The sequence below is a fragment of the Salmo salar genome, chromosome ssa01 (genome assembly GCF_905237065.1).
Source record: "Salmo salar chromosome ssa01, Ssal_v3.1, whole genome shotgun sequence".
Classification (NCBI taxonomy): Eukaryota; Metazoa; Chordata; class Actinopteri; order Salmoniformes; family Salmonidae; genus Salmo; species Salmo salar.
In genome coordinates this window covers 56,971,115-56,986,475 of record NC_059442.1, presented here as the reverse complement: position 1 = coordinate 56,986,475, position 15,361 = coordinate 56,971,115, and the positions used below count along the sequence as shown (strand labels likewise).

The 15,361-nt window shown below is 42.0% G+C and overlaps 1 protein-coding gene across 2 annotated transcripts in view; it reads left to right on the top strand.

Annotated features, from left to right (window-relative positions):
- LOC106605561 (tight junction-associated protein 1) overlaps nt 1-15,361 on the top strand; it is a 147,995-nt gene that overhangs the window by 61,180 nt on the left and 71,454 nt on the right. For both annotated transcript variants that reach the window (XM_045720119.1, XM_045720112.1), the window contains exon 2: nt 10,984-11,094. The gene's annotated coding sequence lies outside the window, so the exon portion shown is untranslated. The remainder of the gene's footprint in view (nt 1-10,983; nt 11,095-15,361) is intronic.

Here is a 15,361-nt window from a genome sequence, read left to right as displayed (position 1 = left end):
GGTGAGGGCCCTCGGAGTGTGGTGCCAGGAAAATAACCTTGCGCTCAATGTCAACAAAACAAATGAGCTGATCGTGGACTTCAGGAAACAGCAGAGGGAGCAGCCCCCTATGTACATTGACGGGACAGTAGTGGAGAGGGTGGAGAGTTTTAAGTTCCTCGGCGTACACATCACGGACAAACTGAAATGGTCCACCCACACAGACAGCGTGGTGAAAAAGGCGCAGCAGCGCCTCTTCAACCTCAGGAGGCTGATGTCACCCGATGTCACAGGAAGGCCAAAAAGGATTGGATTCAGTTGGATTCAGGTCTGGGGAATGGGCGGGCCAGTCCATAGCATCAATGCCTTCCTCTTGCAGGAACTGCTGACACACTCCAGCCACATGAGGTTTAGCATTGTCTTGCATTAGGAGGAACCCAGGGCCAACCACACCAGCATATGGTCTCACAAGGGGTCTGAGGATCTCATCTCGGTACCTAATGGCAGTCAGGCTACCTCTGGCGAGCACATGGAGGGCTGTGCGGCCCCCCAAAGAAATGCCACCCCACACCATGACTGACCCACCGCCAAACCGGTCATGCTGGAGGATGTTGCACGCAGCAGAACCTTCTCCACGGCGTCTCCAGACTGTCACGTCTGTCACATGTGCTCAGTGTGAACCTGCTTTCATCTGTGAAGAGCACAGGGCGCCAGTGGCAAATCTTGGTGTTCTCTGGCAAATGCCAAACGTCCTGCACGGTGTTGGGCTGTAAGCACAACCCCCACCTGTGGACGTCGAGCCCTCATACCACCCTCATGGAGTCTGTTTCTGACCGTTTGAGCAGACACATGCACATTTGTGGCCTGCTGGAGGTCATTTTGCAGGGCTCTGGCAGTGCTCCTCCTGCTCCTCCTTGCACAAAGGCGGCGGTAGCGGTCCTGCTGCTGGGTTGTTGCCCTCCTACGGCCTCCTCCACGTCTGCTGATGTACTGGCCTGTCTCCTGGTAGCATCTCCATGCTCTGGACACTACGCTGACAGACACAGCAAACCTTCTTGCCACAGCTCGCATTGATGTGTCATCCTGGATGAGCTGCACTACCTGAGCCACTTGTGTGGGTTGTAGACTCCGTCTCATGTTACCACTAGAGTGAAAGCACCGCCAGCATTCAAAAGTGACCAAAACATCAGCCAGGAAGCATAGGAACTGAGAAGTGGTCTGTGGTTACCACCTGCAGAACCACTCCTTTATTGGGGGTGTCTTGCTAATTGCCTATAATTTCCACCTGTTGTCTATTCCATTTGCACAACAGCATGTGAAATGTATTGTCAATCAGTGTTGCTTCCTAAGTGGACAGTTTGATTTCACAGAAGTGTGATTGACTTGGAGTTACATTGTGTTGTTTAAGTGTTCCCTTTATTTTTTTGAGCAGTATATTTTTCACACAGTGCAGCAAGCCTAAAACCTGCCCTGCCCGAATCAATTCTCAGAATTTGAGGCCCAGACTGTCGGGCCCCGTCGGGTTCGGGCTGAGAATGAGAACTATACTCCTTTTCAGTAATTACATCCAATATGACTGAAATTATTTTTTTTATCTCTTGTGGTGTCTTGATGGTACTGAAAGGAATTTGCAGATTTCCTTGCCACTCCCTCACTTGCATAACGGCGTACGATTTGATTCACACCCCGCTCAGTTTTGTATGATGACCTATGCTTTAACCATTTAGGCCTAATGTGAACAGAGCACTGTGTCTTGCAGTCGGAAGAAAGCTGCTGACATTTAGGGTGACGTTCCACCTGATGCTGTTATTCTTATCCCAGCTTTGGATATTTCAGTAAGTGTTAGGCCTAACTGATGACTGGTGTTTTGCATTGTCTCTCTGAACCATTTAAATTATTCTGAAAGACATAGTTTGAGGATGAGGTGAATTTTATAGCCTCCACAAAGTTGTGCAGCTTGCCCAAACATGCCCATTAATCCCAATGAAAAACATGCTGAAGCCTATTATATCCCAATGCACTGCAGTGCCGAAAATTGATTTTCTAAGACTTCAATCGGTCACGTGTGCTCCAGTATTGATTTTAATCTCCGCTTCAACCAAGGTGTACAAGGTGTACTGTGAACCTTCTCCAACCCGCATTAGCTCACATTTTAACCCTGGAGAGCCTTTTTTTCCCCATAGCTTTGTCTTTACCTCTGACATTTTAATCCTAGTAAAAATTCCCCGTCTTAGGTCAGTTAGGATCACCATTTTATTTTAAGAATGTGAAATGTCAGAATAATAGTAGAGAGAATGATTTATTTCAGCTTTTATTTCTTTAATCACATTCCTAGTGGGTCAGACATTTACATACACTCAATTAGTATTTGGTAGCATTGCCTTTAAATTGTTCAACTTGGATCAAACGTTTTGGGTAGCTTCCCACAATAAGTTGGGTGAATTTTGGCCCATTCCTCCTGACAGAGCTGGTATAACTGAGTCAGGTTTGTAGGCCTCCTTGCTCGCACATGCTTTTCAGTTCTGCCCACAAATTTTCTATGGGATTGAGGTCAGGGCTTTGTGATGGCCACTCCAATACCTTGACTTTGTTGTCCTTGAGCCATTTTGCCACAACTTTGGAAGTATGCTTGGGGTCATTGTCCATTTGGAAGACCCATTTGTGACCAAGCTTTAACTTCCTGACTGATGTCTTGAGATGTTGCTTCAATATATCCACATAATATTCCTTGTTCATGATGCCATCTATTTTGTGAAGTGCACCAGTCCCTCCTGCCCCAAAGCACCCCCACAACATGATGCTGCAACCCCCTTGCATCACAGTTGAGATGGTGTTCTTTGGCTTACAAGCCTCCCCCTTTTCCTCCAAACATAACAATGGTCATCATGTTCTATTTTTGTTTCATCAGACCAGAGAACATTTCTCCAAAAAGTACGATCTTTGTCCCCATGTGCAGTTGCAAACAGTAGTCTGGCTTTTTTTATGGGCTTTTGGAGCAGTGGCTTCTTCCTTGCTGAGCGGCCTTTCAGGTTATGTCGATATAGGCCTCGTTTTACTGTGGATATAGATACTTTTGTACCTGTTTCCTCCAGCATCTGCACAAGGTCCTTTGCGGTTGTTCTGGGATTGATTTGCACTTTTCACACCAAAGTACGTTCATCTCTAGGAGACAGAACATGTCTCCTTCCTGAGCGGTATGACGGCTGCGTGATCCCATGGTGTTTATACTTGCGTACTATTGTTTGTACAGATGAACGTGGTACCTCCAGGCGTTTGGAAATTGCTCCCAAGGATGAACCAGACTTGTGGAGGTCTACAATTATTTTTCTGTGGTCTTGGCTGATTTATTTTGATTTTCCCATGATGTGAAGCAGAGGCACTGTTTGATGGGTAGGCCTTGAAATACATCCACAGGTACACCTTTAATTGACTCAAATGATGTCAATTAGCCTATCAGAAGCTTCTAAAGCCATGACATCATTTTCTGGAATTTTCCAAGCTGTTTAAAGGCACAGTCAACTTAGTGTATGTAAACTTCTGACCTACTGGAATTGTGATAGTGAAATAATCTGTCTGTAAAGAATTGTTGGAAAAATTACTTGTCATGCACACAGTAGATGTCCTAATCGACTTGCCAAAACTATAGTTTAACAAGACATTTGTGGAGTGGTTGAAAAACGAGTTTTAATGACTCCAACCTAAGTGTATGTAAACTTTGGACTTCAACTGTATGTAAACTACTGGCTCTTGTCTCCAGGAAAACATTTATCCGGGGTCATTGGCTACTCTATTTCATAAATGTTATGCAAATTAAGGATTAGAAAGCCAATTATATCCTAGGTAAGCCTTAATTAAATTGGAGGTGAATAATGTAGTCTGGTTTTTACTGTATTTAGTGAGCTCACTCTGGGGTATTAGTCACGTTCTTGACAGGGCAGTTTGGCTCCTGTGACCTTACTTTGAACAAATTAGTTTATGCACTCACTGCGGTGCTCATCCAAGGGAACAATGAAGAAGCCCAAATGTTTAACTTTTTATTTTAACGACCCTATATGCTGACATTATGCAAATGTCACCCATTCATTTGAAGTCAGAGAAAAGAGCAGGAAAAAGTCAAGGATGGATGAAAATACTAATTCTGTACTATTTACTGTAAAAATGTACATGTTTAATTACATTTTTAGAGTTTGTCACCTATTAAAGGAAAATTCCACCCAAAAACTGTTTTGGTATTTGTTTCATAAGTCAATTGTTGGCATATTCCCAAAATGCTTTGCTTGTCAGCAATCAAGATGTCAAGATATAGAACTTTCAAAATACAGAAATCATCCCTGTATGATGCAAAATCCATCATACGGGGATGATTTCTGTATTTTGTAAGTTACTGTGGATCTGTTTTTGAAAAGTACTGCGGTCTCTCTTCTGTTTGGTTGTAATTAGTAAAAACCTCTACGGACGTTATGAAAGCTTAACCAAGTTTAATCCTCCCAAAGGATCAATACAGCTGCATTAGACAAAACATGTTTCCACCAACACAAGTTTATAAACTCAGCAAAAAAAGAAACGTCCCTTTTTCAGGACCCTGTCTTTCAAAGATAATTCATAAAAATCCAAATAACTTCACAGATCTTCATTGTAAAGGGTTTAAACGCTGTTTCCCATGCTTGTTCAATGAACCATAAACAATTAATGAACATCCACCTGTGGAACGGTCGTTAAGACACTAACAGACGGTAGGCAATTAAGGTCACAGTTATGAAAACTTAGGCCTTTCTACAAACTAAAAAACACCAAAAGAAAGATGCCCAGGGTCCCTGCTCATCTGTGTGAAAATGCCTTAGGCATGCTGCAAGGAGGCATGAGGACTGCAGATGTATCCTGGGCAATAAATTGCAATGTCCGTACTGTGAGACGCCTAAGACAGCGCTACAGGGAGACAGGACAGACAGCTGATCGTCCTCGCAGTGGCAGACCACGTGTAACAAAACCTGCACAGGATCGGTACATCCGAACATCACACCTGTGGGACAGGTACAGGATGCCAACAACAACTGCCTGAGTTACACCAGGAACGCACAATCCCTCCATCAGTGCTCAGACTGTCCGCAATAGGCTGAGCGAGGCTGGACTGAGGGCTTGTAGGCCTGTTGTAAGGCAGGTCCTCACCAGACATCACCGGCAACAATGTCACCTATGGGCACAAACCCACCGTCGCTGGACCAGACAGGACTGGCAAAAAGTGCTCTTCTCTGATGAGTCAGGGTTTTGTCTCACCAGGGGTGATGGTCGGATTCGCGTTTATCGTCGAAGGAATGAGCGGTACACCGAGGCCTTTACTCTGGAGCAAGATCGATTTGGAGGTGGAGGGTCCGTCATGGTCTGGGGCGGTGTGTCACAGCATCATCGGACTGAGCTTGTCATTGCAGGAAATCTCAACGCTGTGCGTTACAGGGGCGACATCTTCCTCCCTCATGTGGTACCCTTCCTGCAGGCTCATTCTGACATCCCATAGTTTTGGCTGATTTCTTTTGATTTTCCCATGATGTCAAGCAAACAGGCACTGAGTTTGAAGGTAGGCCTTGAAATACATCCACAGGTACACCTCCAATTGGCTCAAATTATGTAAATTACCCTATCAGAAGCTTCTAGAGCCATGACATAATTTTCTGGAATTTTCAAAGATGTTTCAAGGTAGTCAATTTAGTGTATGTAGACTTCTAACCCACTGGAATTGTGATGCAGTGAATTATAAGTGAGATAATCTGTCTGTAAACAATTGTTGGACAAATGACTTGTTATGCACAAAGTACATGTCCTAACCGACTTGCCAAAACTATAGTTTGTTAACAAGAAATTTGTGTTGAGTGGTTGAAAAACGAGTTTTAACCTCTCTGGGAAATGTGGGACGCTAGCGGGACACACTATTCAACAGCCAGTGAAATAGCAGGGCGCCAAATTCAAAACAACAAAAATCTCATTCAAATTTCTCAAACATACAACTAACTATTTTACACCATTTTAAAGATGAACTTCTCGTTAATCCAACCACATTGTCCGATTTCAAAAAGGCTTTACTGCGAAGCATATTATTAGATTATGTTAGGACAGTGCCGAGACGAGAAAAACCACACAGCCATTTTCCAAGCAAGGTGAGTCGTCACAAAAACCAGAAATACAGCTAAAATGAATCACTAACCTTTGATCTTCATCAGATGGCACTCATAGGACTTCATGTTACACAATACATGTATGTTTTGCTCGATAAAGTATATATTTATATCCAAAAACCCCATTTTACATTGGCGTGTAATGTTAAGAAATGTTTTGCCTCCCAAAACCTCTGGTGAATGAGCACATCAAGATGCACTTCTCCTTAATGCAACCGCTGTGTCAGATTTCAAAACAACTTTACAGCGAAAGCACACTTTGCAATAATCTGAGTACAGCGCTCAGAGACTAAACCAAACCCGCCATTTTGTGGAGTCAACAATACTCAGAAATAATATTATAAATATTCACTTACCTTTTGATGATCTTCGTCGGAATGCACTCCCAGGAATCCCAGTTCCCCAATAAATGTTCGTTTGTTTCGATAAAGTCCATATATATTTCCAAATACCTCCTTTTTGTTCGGTAGAGTACTCCAAATGCACTGTGCTCGCGCAGTTAAGTTCAGATGAAAAGTCAGTTATATTACAGATGATGTATAGAATGTCAAACGATGTATAGAATCAATCTTTAGGATGTTATCATAAATCTTCCATAATATTCCAACCAGATGATTCCTTTGTCTTCAAAAAAGAAAAGGAATACAGCTAACTCTCACGGGAGCGTGCGCCACTGAGCCCATGTCATTTTCTCACTCATCTACTTCCAGGAGCTCGTATTCTCTCCCTATTCACAGTAGAAGCATGAAACAACGTTCTAAAGACTGTTGACATCTAGTGGAAGCCTTAGGAAGTGCAAAATGAACCCTAAGTCACTGTATACTGGATAGGGAATCACTTGAAAGACTACAAACCTCATATTTCCACACTTCCTGGTTGGATTTGTCTCAGGTTTTTGCCTGTTATACTCACAGACATCATTCAAACAGTTTTAGAAACTTCAGTGTTTTCTATCCAAATCTACTAATAATATGCATATCCTACCTTCTGGGCCCGAGTAGCAGGCAGTTTAATTCATCTGAATTTCCGAATACTGCCCCCTGTCACTAAAAAGTTAATGACTCCAACCTAAGTGTATGTAAACTTCCGACTTCAACTGTATGTCAGAGCATAACAACATACTGTTACTGTTAAAACCATTTTCAAAATTAGTTCATACTCCCTTATTTTACTGGCGACCTCTCGGAAGATTTACCAGATCAGGAAGTTAGCACCCTAACCCATTCGGGAATCCCACACTCTATAAGTCCCGATCTGGTGAAATTTGTATTGAAACAAGAACAAAAAATGAAATCGGCAATTAGCATATCACAATCAATTTGGAGTAACTGTCATCCCTATTTAACATATATTTTTCCTTCTATATTCAGACTGAACAAAGTGCATTTGTATATTTACCCAAAGACCAGGACCCCAGGGAACTGGTAACTTTTTCTTCAAACACATGATTCACATTGTGATTCAAAAACATGTTAAATCAAAAATATGCGCATTCGAATAACCAATCAACGTGGATTTACAACTCTTGATAACTCCATAAGGAAATAATGGGATCTCATAAAGCAATGGTAAAATCGAAATGAAACTGGTGTTTCTCATTCATTTTATAATTAAATCCCACCTGTTTCTATCATTTATAGTGAGATTGGTCAGGCCTTACCAGAAAGTCAGGATACAGGGCATTCGACACCATTAAATATTTCTTCTCCCTTTACTTTTCATGTCCTTCAGAAACCATTTCAAAACCTTCCAAACATTTCCATCCTTCTGCATAGCCAATTTAATACTGAATTGAAAATACCCCATCCAAAATAAATCCCTCCGTATCAACACCACTAACACATCCATAACCAGTAAAGTGTGTGTGTGTGTGTGTGTGTGTGTGTGTGTGTGTGTGGCTCAGTTGGTAGAGCATGGTGTTTGCAACGCCAGGGTTGTGGGTTCGATTCCCACGGGGGACCAGTACGGGGGAAAAAATGTATGAAATGTATGCATTCACTACTGTAAGTCGCTCTGGATAAGAGCGTCTGCTAAATGACTAAAATGTTAAAAAAAATGTGTGTGTGAAACCTCAGGTCAAAAACACACATGAACAGGCCTCACTTATCTGGAACTCCGTTTATGGCCCACTCCGTAATTTATGTATCTTTTATTTATGCATGTACTATTCTCCATAACCACCGCACCACAAAGAATTAAGTTAATTTTAGGTTTAGTAACCCCTTTGCTAATTCCTCGTTACCCCTCCACCCTTTTGTACATTCTCAAAATCTATTTCAGAATAAAACTACACAAAATGTCTCATTAGATCTCCCAAAAAAGAGTGTTTGGCTAGATGAATTTAAATTTGTTACCTCTAGAATCCATTCCCCTGGCATTTCGCCTAGATTCTTCGTGCCAATTTTTGCCAATTTCTCATCCTAAGGAATCCGTGATATTTGATCCCTGGCCTCTATTGAACAGTTGGGTAAGATGTGATCTCATACGTGTTCCTTCAACTAGAAACTGTAATCTCTATGAACCACTATCGTTTGAACCGAAACTATACACCGATATGTGACATTTCCTCTCCTGCTACTCTCAAAAGGATTTGTTGTTGCTCTTTTGAAAAAGATGCAAAAGCTTGTATAGTGGAATTTCCTTCGAAAGCAGCAGGTTCCAGTATCACCGTACACTCATTCTTCCGATGCTCCCTGTTTTAGATGTGGGATTATCTCCTTACGCTTTTGTCGCTACGTTTCTTTGTCTTACCTTGGCCATTGAAACCACTGTTAGTGACTTTCACTGTGGCTGTATTAACCCCTCGCACGTCTGTGAAGTGAGCTGATTTATATTCCACTCAAACATCTTGCTCTATTTTATCCACCACCCCCACAATTGTCGTTTTGATCACAAGTTTCAAACCTGCCATGAAAGCCGAAGTTCAAATTCTATCAATGTACTCACGTACCCAGTCTTTTTGTAGCTAAGTACCACTATTAATTCTCCATATTCGAGCCGAATTGGTAGAATGCTTGTGCGCTTCTTTCAGCGACTCCATTGCTTTATTAAAATCCTCTAGCTCCGCTTGGAGAATCGGGGCCGTCTGTCGCCATATGAATAGTTTTTATTCCCAAACTGTGTCTAGGGTGTTTTAGATTTCTTCTCCTGTCTATAATACACACCTTCTATTAACTATTTTCCAAGGTAGCGCTACCCACTTCCACGGATAATAATTAATTGGTCACGGTACTTAATACCTTGTATTAGAACCTATACTATAGCGTCTGCAAATGTATTACTGGAGAATACGGATGACTTAATGTCTTATTCCAGTATTGTGCCTCAAATATCACTGTTGTTGATAACCCACATTACCAAAATTATTCACACTTGTCTTCCTGTTTCCACATAATCTGTCATGGTTCTCCACCCAACAGGGCATCTAACCAACCTCTCTTTATTGCTACTGCTAATACTCGTAACTCAGTGTTTGAATATCTTATTTTTCCTTTTTTTTGTTTTTGTTTTACTCACTAGCTTCTAGAACTCTCGTCGTACAAAAACTCACTGCAGCTGGGACTTTTGTCCTTTTTACAGATCTCGCAGGGGAAGGTCCCTAGTAGGGGTATATCCTAATACGGAACCAGCCCTACACTGTATTGTCACTCCTGGATCTCGCAGTGGAAAACCTCCACTCGGGACCTATCCTTATGGAACCTACGCTACTCCTGATTTTTACCTGGATCTCGCAGTGGAAAACCTCCACTCGAGACCTGTACATATAGAACCTACCCTGCACCAGATATTTACGACCAGTCGTTACACAATGGGCCTACCGAATAAACTCAGGCTCTCTAGGTCCGTATACTATATTTGTTCAGCCTACGATTCTCATCTCCCCAAGATGTCAAAATGAGTGTAAACAGGTGTAGGAACTGTGCCTTCCTTGTTTGTTTCCAGCTCCACTGATCTGGACTCTCTGGTTTGACTACAAATCGTGGTGAACCCTGCTCGCAGCGCCAAGTGTTTGGTTCTAATTCTCAGAGTAAAAAACTCAACGGACATTATGAAAGCTTAAACAATTTTGTTCTTCCCAGAGGATCAATACAGCTGCATCAGACAACATGTTTCCACCACCACAAGTATATATATACTCCTATTAGGCACTCCTCCTTCTCTCCAATCCTTACATCTATTATGGTTCGATAGGAAGACGAAGTAATAGGGTAATAAACCATAATTTCTCCCTTACGGGGATCTGACCTGACCTCAACCCCTCATTTGCCTAATCCAAAGATGTCCACCCATATCCCTATAGCAATCCTGTGACTTCCTCCCGTCCACCCAGCACATTCCAAAGCCATCTGGCTCCTACAAATAACCATTAACTTCTGATGTAAAAACCAGTCTCTAGGATAGCAATGTTCCAAGTTTAACCCAGAATCCAACACTTCTAGACAGAGTTCAATCCAAGGAAAAATGTATTATCAAGGCTAAATGTATTATCAAGGCCTTCTCCTTTTGTGTCGGATTCTGACAAATAGAGCACAGTGAGTCACTTTGAGAAGGCACAGTGGCTGTCTAAAATTATATATTTTTCTCAATAGAATCCCCACGATCATTCTAGAGTAGAAGAGGAAGCTAGCTAGTGTGTGGCAGCAGTCAGTCAGACTGTGTAGGAGTGAATGTAAAGGACAGAGAATGAAACAGACTCCCTTATGAGGCTTGCTTCGCACACACTGTCCCCTGAGCCCCAGTTTCGTCTTGCTTGTTACCGTATCCGAAGAGTCGGGAGATTGACAGTCCAGAGGTACTAACACGGCTGTGTTTTTCCATCCACCTTCTTTTGTTTCAGGTTATCAGTAGCCCAGAGGTTCACATGCCAAGAGAGAGAGGACGAAGAGGAAAAGAAGAGGGGACACACTCAGGGCGATGAGTCTGGAGCACGCAGCATATACTCTTAAAGGTGAGGGGCTATTTATACGCGATTCTCTATAATCCTGCTTTCGTTCTCTCCCCCTTTCTCACTCTCTCTCCCCTTGCTTGCTCTCTCTACCTCCTCACAGACACACCACACACACACACACACACACACACACACACACACACAAAGTATGCTTTCCATCCATTACTCTCTGTCTTTGGTTTTTCTCTCTTCTGTATGGAATATGCACAAAATCACTCCAATTATACTGCTAAAATACACATTCATTTCCCTTCTGCCCATTGTGGTGTTACTGTTTTGTGAATTGCTTTTAAGTTAAGTTTAGCGTAGCACACTGTGAACCTCCTGCTGTTTGGATGTTCTCCTATGGTTTCCGCAGGGAAGAATGCTTTTCCCTCGTAGGTTTGAAATAGAGCCGGTTTAAACAGGTTTATTTATTCATTCAAGAGGATTATGTAATGGTTTTCTGTTTGCTTAATGTAAATGAGACCGAAGAGCCACTTCTTTTGTAAATGTTGGTCTTTCGTTGTTGCGTTAGTACAGTAGCACCGGCCTCATTATAATGGTGGAGAATGAAAGTCAGCCACCCAGGTTCCACCAAGTCAAGAGCCCTCAGTGGCACGTAATGACTTGGGTTATTATTCTCTCTCCCATACGTGACGTCCTAGGAAAATGTTTTTTCTTTCTTTTTTTTCCATGTGCTCAGTTATATGAACCGTAGCCATCTCTTCCTCCGTTAAATTATTCAAGCTTCGCCCAAACAACACTGAACACGGCCATGTAGAGCACACCATCGCCCAGTCCAGGTGCTTGTTAATAATAGAGCACTACCCTCACCTCAGTGGAAACATTTGGGTTTTTGCAAACAACCCTCACTAGGGTCGCTTTTTATATGTAGCTGCTTTTTCATTAGACCAATTCAGGTGACTAGTGCTGAGCGATTAGTGCTTTTTGAGGTCTGTTTGATTATTTTATTTTTAAATGGGGTTTTCGGTGTTGATTTGTTTTTTTTTAAACATTAAATGCATTATGTGGGTTGAATGTTGTAACAGAATAAAACATTGCTACTTTAATAAGATATTTCAGTTGTTGTGTATATTATGTTTGTTTCATTCCAAGTCATCTCATCTCTATAGAGCTGCTGTCTGACAAATCACTATTTTAGTAGTTCTTCAAAGTAAATATGGCATACTGTTATGACTGCTGAATACCAACTATTAATCACTTAGATCACGTATTTTCAGGTAGAGATGCATCTGCTCTCTATCTCCCTCGAACATGTGTTCTCTTCTCTCCGTGTCTGCCCCACACAGACCGGACAGGTAGGCGCACAATGGTTTATGGTGATTATAGTTAATTACCGTAATTTCCGGACTATTAAGCACACCTGAATATAAGCCGCACCCACTGAATTTAAAAAAATTAAAATATTTTGAACATAAATAAGCCGCACATGTCTATAAGCCGCAGGTGCCTACCGTACATTGAAACAAATGAACTTTACACAGGCTTTAACGAAACACGGCTTGTAACAAAAATAAATAGGCTTTAACGAAACACGGCTTGTAACAAAAATAAATAGGCTTTAACGAAACACGAAACGTAACAAAAAATAAAAAATTAGCAGTAAACAGTAGCCTACCAAGAAAGTCATTGGTCACCATCTTCCTCCTCCTGTGCACTGAAACCACTGAAGTCCTCTCCTTCGGTGTCGGAGCTGAATAGCCTCAGAATTGCTTCATCCAATATTGGATCGTTTTCATTGTCGCTCTCGTCACTTTCATCCGGAGGCAAATCCCCCGCTGAGCCCTCTTTAACCTCTATGGGCTAGGCGGGACGAATTCGTCCCACCTACGTAACAGCCACTTGCAGCCTGTGGCGCGATTTTCAAAACCTTAAAAATCCTATTACTTCAATTTCTCAAACATATGACTATTTTACAGCTATTTAAAGACAAGACTCTCGTTAATCTAACCACACTGTCCGATTTCAAAAAGGCTTTACAACGAAAGCAAAACATTAGATTATGTCAGCAGAGTACCAAGCCAGAAATAATCAGACACCCATTTTTCAAGCTAGCATATAATGTCACAAAAACCCAGAAGACAGCTAAATGCAGCACTCACCTTTGATGATCTTCATCAGATGACAACCCTAGGACATTATGTTATACAATACATGCATGTTTTGTTCAATCAAGTTCATATTTATATCAAAAACCAGCTTTTTACATTAGCATGTGACGTTCAGAACTAGCATACCCCCCCCGCAAACTTCCGGGGAATTCGCTAACATTTTACTAAATTACTCACGATAAACGTTCACAAAAAGCATAATTATTTTAAGAATTATAGATACAGAACTCCTCTATGCACTCGATATGTCCGATTTTAAAATAGCTTTTTGGTGAAAGCACATTTTGCAATATTCTAAGTACATAGCCCAGGCATCACGGGCTAGCTATTTAGACACCCGGCAAGTTTAGCACTCACCAATATCAGCTTTACTATTATAAAAGTTTGATTACCTTTTGTTGTCTTCGTCAGAATGCACTCCCAGGACTGCTACTTCAATAACAAATGTTGGTTTGGTCCAAAATAATCCATCGTTATATCCGAATAGCGGCGTTTTGTTCGTGCGTCCCAGACACTATCTGAAATGGTAAATCAGGGTCGCGCGCATGGCGCAATTCGTGACAAAAAAAATCTAAATATTCCTTTACCGTACTTCGAAGCATGTCAACCGCTGTTTAAAATCCATTTTTATGCCATTTTTCTCGTAGAAAAGCGATAATATTCCTACCGGGAATGTCCATTTAGCTAAACTGAGGAAAGTAAACAAAGCTTTCGGTCGACGCGGGCACGCGCCTGAGTCTCACAGTACTGTAACCAGCCACTACCCAAACGCGCTACTTTGTTTCAGCCAGAGCCTGCAAAGCCACGATTCAGCTTTTTGCCGCCTTCTGAGACCCTATGGCAGCCGTAGGAAGTGTCACGGGACAGCTAAGATCCTCACTCTTCAATAAACAGAGACAAGAAGAACGACACCTTGTCAGACAGGCCACTTCCTGCCTGAAACCTTGTCAGGTTTTTGCCTGCCAAATGAGTTCTGTTATACTCACAGACACCATTCAAACCGTTTTAGAAACTTTAGGGTGTTTTCTATCCATGTGTAATAAGTATATGCATATTCTAGTTACTGGGTAGGAGTGGTAACCAGATTAAATCGGGTACGTTTTTTATCCAGCCGTGTCAATACTGCCCCCTATCCTAAACAGGTTAACATGCAGCAGTCCAGCCTTTCGAAACCCGTTGATGATAGTAGATTTTTTGACAATGCTCCACGCTGTCAGGACCCACTGGCAGACTTGACCATAAGTTGCTCTTTGCATGCGGCCCGTTTTAGTGAAGGATTTCTCCCCACTTGTCATCCAAGCCTCCCGCTGAACACGGAGCGCCACCTTAAATGCACGATTTACACTGATGTCGAGTGGCTGCAAATACTTTGTTGTACCCCCAGGAATCAGGGTGACAAAATGACTACCATAATCAGAATGATGGGAAGTTTGAGAGCGCTCGATTTAATCTAAACAGTAAACAAAAAAGATGTTTGACCTTAACCCGTTCGGCAATTTCATTGGTCTAATGAAAGCTTCATGCCGCCAAAAAACTGAGCACATCACAGAATGTTTTTTTGGTTTTTTTTAAATTGAAAGCGGGAAAAATCCATATATTAGCCGCGTCATTGTTTAAGCCGCGACGTTCAAAGCCTGGGAAAAAAGTTGCGGCTTATAGTCCGGAAATTACGGTACCACATTTTCTGCGCTATACTATGTAGCATATTGGCCTGTTGGAAACTACAACTCCCTACTACATCGCGCAGTTCGAGCTTGATCCAATTCGTCTTTAGAGAAACTGCGCATTGAGCTGACCAGAAAAAAACTGAACAAAATGGAATTCAAATAATTGAACCGATGTTGGTCAATTAGCTGTTTAAAAACCGAAAGATTGCTGAAATTTCGGTTAATCGCTTAGCACTACTGAGTACACAAGCTGTGTGCCTTCATCTCGCCCCTAAAACCACCCAATTATTGCCTCGGCACCAACAGCTGCTCTAATTGGTCGCTATATTGGGTAGCTGAGGCCAAATGGCGGTACAATCAATTAATTAAACTTTGTTAGTTGAGCACACTTTTCACAAAGTAATTTGTTACAAAGTTCAACAAAGCCAAGGCTTTAACCTCCCAAGAGCAAGCCTAGGGCCTTAGAAAAACTCTCCCAGAAGAAAG